Below are 9,731 nucleotides of genomic sequence, written 5' to 3' on the forward strand. Positions count from 1 at the left end.
TTTGTCTTAAATATCATTACATTATAAATTAATACAGGAGAAAGTGGTTCTTTCGCACGAAAATTGCGGTTATCGAGCACGATTCTAGCCATATACACTGATTATTCAAAGGAGTACGAACAGCGCGCACAACCCAGTTGTGACAGCAAGTCCATATTTTTCAGTATACTTCAACTTAAAAATGGTCCATGATAACCAAAAAGAGTCCAAAAGAGTACCGCTGATTGGCCTTTATAAGGGAGGTCTCAAATGCTTTCCAGTTTTTCTATATAATCAACTAAATTTTCGAGCATATATAGCCCCCTCAATCCCTTTTTGGACCTGCCTATGATAACACAAATCACATATGCGCGTACAATAATTTAAGTCTCGAAACCGCTGAACTCCATGCATCCATTTTTGTCAGTTGGTAAATCTATTTTATACAAATGTATTTTAACCGAAATTGTACCAATAGCATGTGTTTACGACCTTGTTAGTATGTATCCTTTTCAAAACATCACTCGCATATTATGTCCATGGTAAGGACACGCATTATATTGCCTTTCGGGTATGTATCAAGTTTAGAAAACCTTGACAGAGACATGAAGAGTACAGATACAAAATACCGATAAAAATGGAAAAAAAGTACTCTACGGAATGCAGCTTAAAACAGCGACAAATGCAGTCAGATGACGTTTTGTCTTTAAACATTTCAAGATTTAGGGGTTCTATACATCGCATCTGCCCCACAGGTCCCACAGGGACTTGCTCTCACTATCAATATACCGTGCTAGACTAGTATATTTCTTTTTGTGTTTATATACTAGTCGATACTAGTTTATATACTACCGCATATTTAACAGTGGGATAAAGCTCATTTGTCTACCTTAAAGAACATGAGATAAAGGATACTACAGACACTATACTAGTCGAACTGCACGTATTTGACAGTGGGATCAAGCTCATTTGTCTACCCTAAAGAACATGAGATAAAGGGTACTACAGACACTATACTAGTCGAACTGCACGTATTTGACAGTGGGATCAAGCTCATTTGTCTACCCTAAAGAACATGAGATAAAGGATACTACAGACACTATACTAGTCGAACTGCACGTATTTGACAGTGGGATCAAGCTCATGTGTCTACCCCAAAGAACTTGAGATAAAGGATACTACAGACACTATACTAGTCGAACTGCACGTATTTGACAGTGGGATCAAGCTCATTTGTCTACCCTAAAGAACATGAGATAAAGGATACTACAGACACTATACTAGTCGAACTGCACGTATTTGACAGTGGGAACAAGCTCATGTGTCTACCCAAAAGAACTTGAGATAAAGGGTACTACACAGTGGTGGATCCAGAGTTTTAGGTAAAGGGGGGGGGAGCAATAATTCTTGACAGGGTCACCGGTGGGGATCACGAGGTGAGTGTTTTTCATGATTTAATACACACAATTTTTCAACATTTTTTTTTCTAAGCCCCCCCCCCCCCCCCTGGATCCGCCACTGCTACAGACACTATTAAGTCAGCTTCATATCTTGACCTAATCTCAGAGATCGGTGGAAAGGGAAAACTCATGACTAAACTATGTGACGAACGATGACTTTCATGTCGTGGCCAGCATTTTCCTTTCATCTATTGCAACATCCCTTCAACACCTAGTTGCATATGGAGTTTTTTTTCATACAACTCATGCGTTTTATCAGAGCTTGCCGAAACTACGTGGATCGACTTTTTGTACCGTGCTAGAATTCTTACGAGAGGCAGGGGCGGATCCAGGATTTGAGTTTAGGGGGCGTTAATTGAATTAAATGCAGTGCAAAGCAAGGCAAAAATATAATTGGGCGAAATTTGTGGAAAAAAAATTCTTACCGATTTAGGGGGGGGGGTACTCCCGGTACGCCAGTCCTTGGATCCGCGCCTGACAGGATTAAGTTGCCATAATGGATGTTGCTGAAGGTTATGCCAGATCATGGATAAAGACAGAAAAGGACCAAGAACCGGAACTTGAATACTTGTCAGATGGGTTACGTACTATCTGATCGTTGAAACGGAATCGTATTGACAATCTCAAGAAGTGTGTCAATGTTCGAGTTCGTATTCAACGATCATAAGGCACTTGCACGAATGCCTCTCCTCACTGTATGACACATGTTATAGTCCCTGCGGACAAAGCTATAAACAACATTGTATTTGTTTGCAAAGCCCATTACCTCAAATGCCTTATCAAGGAATCGGACATTGAAAGTTGCACGCCAGGTAATGCCACACACAAACGTACTATTTTTGACAAAGATAAAATCATAAAAAAAAAACATAAGACCTTCATGTCTTCTCTCAACATTGAAACGAAACATGAGTACTTGTCTTACTTGTATTTGATTCCCAAATGTCTTAAGAAGGTATACATAGCTGGACCTGCATCTGCTCCACGAAAGAGATGTCAATTCACTTTACAAAGATATTGAAAGATGGATAGCAAGCTAATTGCAATATTACTTACTCTCGTGGTGGCATTAATCTTATCTGGATATTAAAAATTCTAAAGATTAATTTGGAAACCTAAAATCCCGCAGTTTTTCGGATGTTAGTTCTCTTCAAAATTTTGACTTTTAAATGCAATCTCGTGCATAAAAGAACTTATTCGTAAATCTTTTACTGGTTCGAGAAATTATGTTGTTCTAGGTTAAAAATCCATATATTCTTCTAAAACATCTCGGAATGATAAAGTGTGTTACATAGAAAGGCAGGTTTTTAGCATCCTCATTTATTACATATTTGTTACGTTTGGAGGAGCCATTATTCAGCGACAAGTTGGAATTTCAATGGGCACTCTGAATGGAGCTCCTCTCCTAGCTGACTTGTTTTTGTATTCATACGAGACTGAATTTCTCCAGAATCTCGAAAAGAACAAAAAAATAATAATAATAAAAGACGCTAAATCCATTAATTCATGTATATACAGCTATATTCACGATGTATTGTCCATTAACAACCCTGTTATGGTAAATGGTTACGTTCATTGTCATTGATTCACTGACAGAGTGGGTAAAGGCCGCGAGGTCTTTAATTTTGGAACGTATGAAAGTTCTAAGTAGGTCGATGAGTGTCAATGCTACATCAGTTTTCAAAGACCCCGATGAAGCAAAAAACATTATCTACTATACATGAGAAATATGTTGTCATACCAGCAGACAAAGAACAAAACAACATCGTTTTTGTCTGCAAAACGTATTACATCCAATATTTATTATCAGAGGTAGATGTAGAAAATAATAACAGTGATAAGACCTATAAGGCCACTACACTCTCCCAAGAAGAGTGTGAAAAACCATAAATCAGCGTTACATAGCTGGATCTGCAGAACGTACCACCAAACCTTTCAAAACATTTAACTTCTATACTCACAGCTGTCAAAGAGGGTCTCCAGTCCTACCACAACATCTGTCATTCTCGTAGTGGTATTAATTCTATGTGGATCCCGAAAAAATTCTAAAAGATCTCCTGAAGAGCCTCAATTCAAGATTATTATCATATCAGATACAAATATATAGTTGTTGGTAGAAATTCCTCATGATTTGTAAAAAATAATTTCAAATCATCTTCCAAATATACAGATGACGTTTTCAAAATTCTGGAATTTTTGATCGACAACATATTTGTCCAGTGTGGTGGACGCGTTTTTCAACAAACAGTCGGTATTCCAATAGGAACAAATTGTGCTCCTCTACTTGCTGCCCTATTCCTTCACTCTTTTGAGGCCGACTTTATAACTGATCTGTTCTGAAAGATGGAACATCGTATAGCTAGATCCTTTAATATCAGTTTCCGCTATATAGATGACGTATTATCGTTAAACAATCCTAATGTCGGGAATTTGATACATCCCTTCTACCCCAAAGAATTTGAGATAAAGAATACTACAGACACTGTGACGTCAGCATCATATCTTGACCTACACTTAGAGATCGATGGTAAAGGAAAACTGTTGACCAAACTTTACGACAAACGTGATGACTTTTCATTCAGAATTGTCAACTTTCCTTTCATCTGGGGCAACATCCCTTCAGCACCAGCGTATGGAGTTTAACATAACAAATGCGTTATGACAGAGCTTGCCGTAGCTACGCAGACTTTTTGTATCGTGCCAGACTTCTTACAATTAAGCTTCTGGAACAGGGTTATGTTGCTACAAGATTGAAGTTATCACTAAAGAAGTTTTATGGTCGTCATCATGAACTCGTGGATTGTTACGGTGTATCCAGCTGCACCATGAAAACGGATACGTTCAACGTGTCATAGTTTTCCTTTCCTCTTTCGTCACCTCGGACTTGATTTTTAAGAGCAACTCGGTGGGTGTTTCTAGAAAATCAAAGGACGCTTATCGCACAGGTGCACCTAGTCCATGCCCCCAGTTTTTAGTGGAGTCCGAGTTGCTCATTTACTTTTGTTACTTTGTATGTATTATTTTAGTTACTTTATGTTGTTTGTTGTGTTTGTCTGTTTTCCATGTCTGGTCTTTGTCCCTGGTTTACATTCTTTTGATTACCGCTATAACCTTGATTTTCTTGGTTATTCTTCAATATATCGACCACAGCTCGAAATAAAGAAAACTACAAAAACAGCTCATTCAGCATATCTTAAAGTCCTAAATCTCGAATTCGAGAAACAGTGGTAATCACAGTATTGATATTTATGATAAAATAGACTTCAGTTTTAAATAATTAATTTTCCTTACTTGTGGAACAATATGCCTTCATCTCCTGCATATGGTGTTTATATTTCACAATTGATTCGTTGGTTACGCTATCTAGAGAAAGAACCAACTACTCTTAGTTCCTTGAATGCCATAAATACGGCGTAACAGACTCCTGAATCAGGGGTATAAGGAAATGCGGTCTCTTCGTATATCAGTCCTTGGTTGAAAAATACTCATTTTCTACTAAAACAATTACTAATGACTGCCTTTTGTAAATCATTCTTACCACTGGTATGTCCATGCACGGATTTACCGATTATGACACTATAGCATGGAAACTCTATTTCATCACCACCGGTTTAGAAGATGGAGGTTTAGCTCTCTGTAAAACCTAGATTTAACCCACCATATCGTTTGATATGACTGTACCAAGTCAGGACCATTGCGGTACCAGCTACTTCGGTGATGCAATATCTATTTTTGGACTAGATTAAGGATCGGATTAGTATTCTAATTTTGTTGTTACTCTTATTTGCGACAAGATTACGTCATCACTTCAAAAGTGTATATGGTTATCATGACAAGATGGCCGCCGGAGTAGGTGGTGTGCTGGCACCTCTCCTAGTATTTTGCATTATAATGCCAACATGGATTAGTTTGACTAGTTCATACGTCAAACGTTTTTTGTTATGGAAAGGATATTTTGCAAAAATTAATTTCAAATAGTTCAAAAAGTAAAATCACTTCACAATACAAAGGAAATATGAAAACATTACCGTTGATTGGATTTATGTGTTTGCTGGTGATATAAATTTGAACCCCGGGCCGTTATACCTTGGATGTAAAGAAAACTCACCATTGCCTAACGGAGTAACGTATTTCAATGAATTAGAATGGATATGTGATAATTGCATCAATTATATACCAATGAACTATGATCTAGACCAATCAACAGATCAACTACTTAGTAATTTACCTAAAGGAATATTTTATAAGAAACTTTTGATGTCTTTGGAATAACAGAAAGTAAACTTGACAACAGCATCGATGATTCTGAAATTCAGATTAAAGGTTATAGAATTTACAGACGAGATCGAAATAGGCATGGTGGCGGTGTTCTTCCTTATATAAATGACAAGTGGTCTGTGACTAATGTAACATCTCACGAAATCTTGGAGGTGCTTACTCTTGATATCAAGCAACTAAATTCACCAACCATACAACTTGGAGTTGCCACAGACCGCCTGACTCAACTGTTCAATGGCTCGAGGAATTTGAAAATGTTGCAGAAGAACTAGCAAGCCAAGCAGAAAATACCGTCATAATGGGAGACTTCAATATCGATCAACAAAGGGATAATAAACTGAACATCTTAATGAATACAAACAACTACAAGCAGCTTATTGAAGATCCTACTCGAGTCACGTAAGAAACATCAATACTCATAGATCATATATATGTTACAAATGAGGAGAACTTTTCAACGGCTGGTGTAATACCCCTTGGCATCAGTGATCATAATTTAACTAACGTTATTCGCAAAAAAGTGATATGCGGCCATTGAAAACACACAATTAAATATAGAAACTTCAAACATCAAAATGAAGCTTTATTGATAGAGGACATGTATAAAATTGACTGGGATGCCATCAAAGCAAAGATGTTAATCAGATGTGGTCAACGTTTAAAGAGACATTTACGGAGATAATCGATAAACACCTTCCGTACAAAGAAAGACGAATAAAAATAGACGCAGAGCAATGGATTAATGATGATATCTTATCAGCCATGCACCAACGAGACTTCTTACACGCCAAAGCTCTGAAATCCAACTCAAACGTAGACTGGGCAGTATCCAAGAGAGCACGAAACATTGTGGTGTCTAAAGTGAAGGAGGCAAAGAGAACTTTTGTAGACGAAGCTATTGAACAATCTTCAATGAAACCAAGACATGTGGAAGCGTTTGAAACAATTTTTAACATCTAAATCAAAATCAGTGTCTTCATCTTATTTGGAGGTATATGGTAAAATTGTCTCGCAAAGTGATCAAATAGCGGACAATTTTAATGATTTCCTCTTCAATATTTGGCATAATCTTGGTAAAAACGTTGACGATTCATTACCTAAAGTGAAACAATTAATGGACTTAAATTCTTTTTCGATACTTCAGATGTCTGAAACTTTTGTTAAAAAAGAAATACATGGTATGTCTACAGCCAAAGCAACTGGACTTGATAATATTTCTGTAAAACGGTTGAAGATTATTTCTGATGTCATTGTTAATATTTTAACACATATTTTGAATTTATCAATTGAAAGTGGTATTTTTGAAAATGATTGGAAGATAGCTAGAGTAACTCCAATATTTAAATCTGGAGATGAGCACATGGTCAATAACTACAGACCAGTAGCGGTATTACCTATTGTCAGTAAAAATATAGAGACGAGTATTGAATTCTGTTTATGATTATTTATCCATAAATAAGTTAATTGCTAATCGTCAGTCTGGTTTTAGTACTCATGTGAAACTGTTTTAAATTGTCCAATTGATCATTGGTTAAATAATATAGACCAAGGGAATCAAATATATTTATAGACCTGAGTAAAGCCTATGACCACGTTAATCATGTTGTATTATTATATAAACTTAAAATGTTTGGTGTTTGTGAAAATAGTTTAAAATGGTTCAAATCTTACTTGTCACTTAGACAACAATGTGTTGGTTTGAATGGTACGTTATCAAAACCAAGGGATATTAACATTACTACAGGTGTACCTCAAGGGTATATCCTAGGGCCTTTATTTTTTATTATATTTAACGATTATCCTGATTGATTCCAAGTTTTTAGGTATTAATATTGATTGTTATTTATCTTGGTCTTATCATATTGATTTTTTACCAGGAAACTGGTGTTTTAAAACGTTTATAAAAGCTTTATGTCAACTGAAGTGCTTTTAAAGGTATACAACTCATTTTAATTATTGTTGCACTGTACGGTCTAATTCCAAAAATGTGACAAATATAGATAAGATTTTTAAACTACAGAAAAAAGCTGCACGTATAATTTTGAATGTGCATAACATTATGACACCATATAGTGTATTATTTAACAGATTGAGGTGGATGCCAATGCCTGATTATTTTATATACTGAAAAGCTATTTTAGCTTTCAAGTCACTTCATCAGTTAACACCTGAATGTCTTTATGTTTTTAGATATGTACATGAGGTGAGCTCTAGAAACACCAGACAGAGCGAAAGAAATTTATCATATATACCAAAAGCTCAAACAGAATATTTTAAAAGATCCTTTGTTATGTCAGGTAGCCGGTTATGGAATAATTTACAATTGAACATAAGAAACTGTTCTACAATTGAATGTTTTAAAAAGACATACTTAGATAATTACTTTAATATGTCAACCAATAACTAGACATTCCTATCATATACATGTAAAATTATCTATTTAAAATTGTTATTTCATTTAATGTGTATTTTATTTTATGTTGTACATTATGTATATAATGCAGGACCATATTGTAAACTAGTCTTCGGACTAAATATGTAATTCTGTTGAAATAAAGGACTGTTTTATTGTTTATTTATGAACTTGTAAGTGGATCATTCACGGGCTCTTTTGTAGAGATATTGAAAGATCCACGAGTAAATTGAATGATTAACACAAAATATTTCTAAAAGTAAGTACCACTAGAACTAGCACATTAAATTAATCATTTATCTATTAAAGTATAAATTGAGGTGAAATAAAGGGAAAATTTGGGTAATATCTTCATGGAAGATGTGTCATTCATTTTGAGACACATAAGTGAGTTTTGTGTTAAATTGCATGCAAAAGTGATTTTGCTAGGACACAAATATTTCTCAGTTTTTTATGCAAATTTGTTCAGAGAATCCAAACTAAACTAATTTGCATACAAAATTGACTTTTTGTAAAGTTTGTGATACAAAAATGAATTTTGTTATGGCAAAAGTAACTTTTGTCCACTGAAAGAGTACTTTGTATGACAAAATTTAAATTTGTGGTATGTTATAAATTTTGTTAATCTGAACTCATTTTTGTTGTACAAAAATGAATTCTGAGTACAAAACCACAAGAGTCTCATTGGGCGCCCCATAGTCACCGCCCTCACAATAATTCATATAGCGAGAATTCCTAGCCTAGCTTCAGTGATTCACAGGGGCTTGCTCCCACTATCAAATATGCAGCCCCACTAGTATATAACCTGTGGGTGATACATGTTTTGTAGTATGGTTAAAAACATGGAAATCTGGACATCAAAACTTTTAAATAGATGCAGCCATCACCACACCCCTTAAGACTGACTTTGGTGGCATGAACTTAGTAATTTAATTTCTAGAGATTTGTAAATATAATTATTGGTAATTTTTATAGGATACTTTCTTTTGATACCATTTCCTTAAACAGTAATGGTCCATATACAAACAAACATCTTTATTTTTGTGATATGGACCCTTTAGGCGAACAAGTTGTTTCGACTGACATAAGACATGAGGAATGCAATGATTCTACCTGGTAATGTATCATTGAGCACCACGGTAGATAAACAATACTCTCACAAGTCATTTGATTAAACAAGAAAAGAAAAAAAAAAAAAAAGACTATCCAAGGCAACCAGAATTCTGCATCTTGTTACAGGACAAAATTTAATTGGAAAAACTTACTTTGTTCTTTCATAAAACTTAATTTTCTCAATTGTAAGACAACTCATCTCACCTGGACTACAAATAAACAAGACACATCTATTGTGCTACATGAATATTAAATAACATGTTTAGTCTCTATATTGTATTATTGTGTCATGTCTTATAATGTCATCTGATGGATATTAGGTTTAAATGTAAATGCCCCTGAGGGACCATGATTTTGATTTTGAATTTCTGGTACAATTTCACTTTTACTCATGCTGCTGCTTGACACAACAAAACCACATTTTTAGCATTTCCAGCCTTATTCGAAAATAGTTCAGGTCTGAACTAAAAAACACCTACCCTCAACAA

The sequence above is a fragment of the Perna viridis genome, chromosome 5 (assembly GCF_037379345.1).
Source record: "Perna viridis isolate PV_CMFRI_1.1 ecotype Kerala chromosome 5, ASM3737934v1, whole genome shotgun sequence".
Taxonomy (NCBI): domain Eukaryota; kingdom Metazoa; phylum Mollusca; class Bivalvia; order Mytilida; family Mytilidae; genus Perna; species Perna viridis.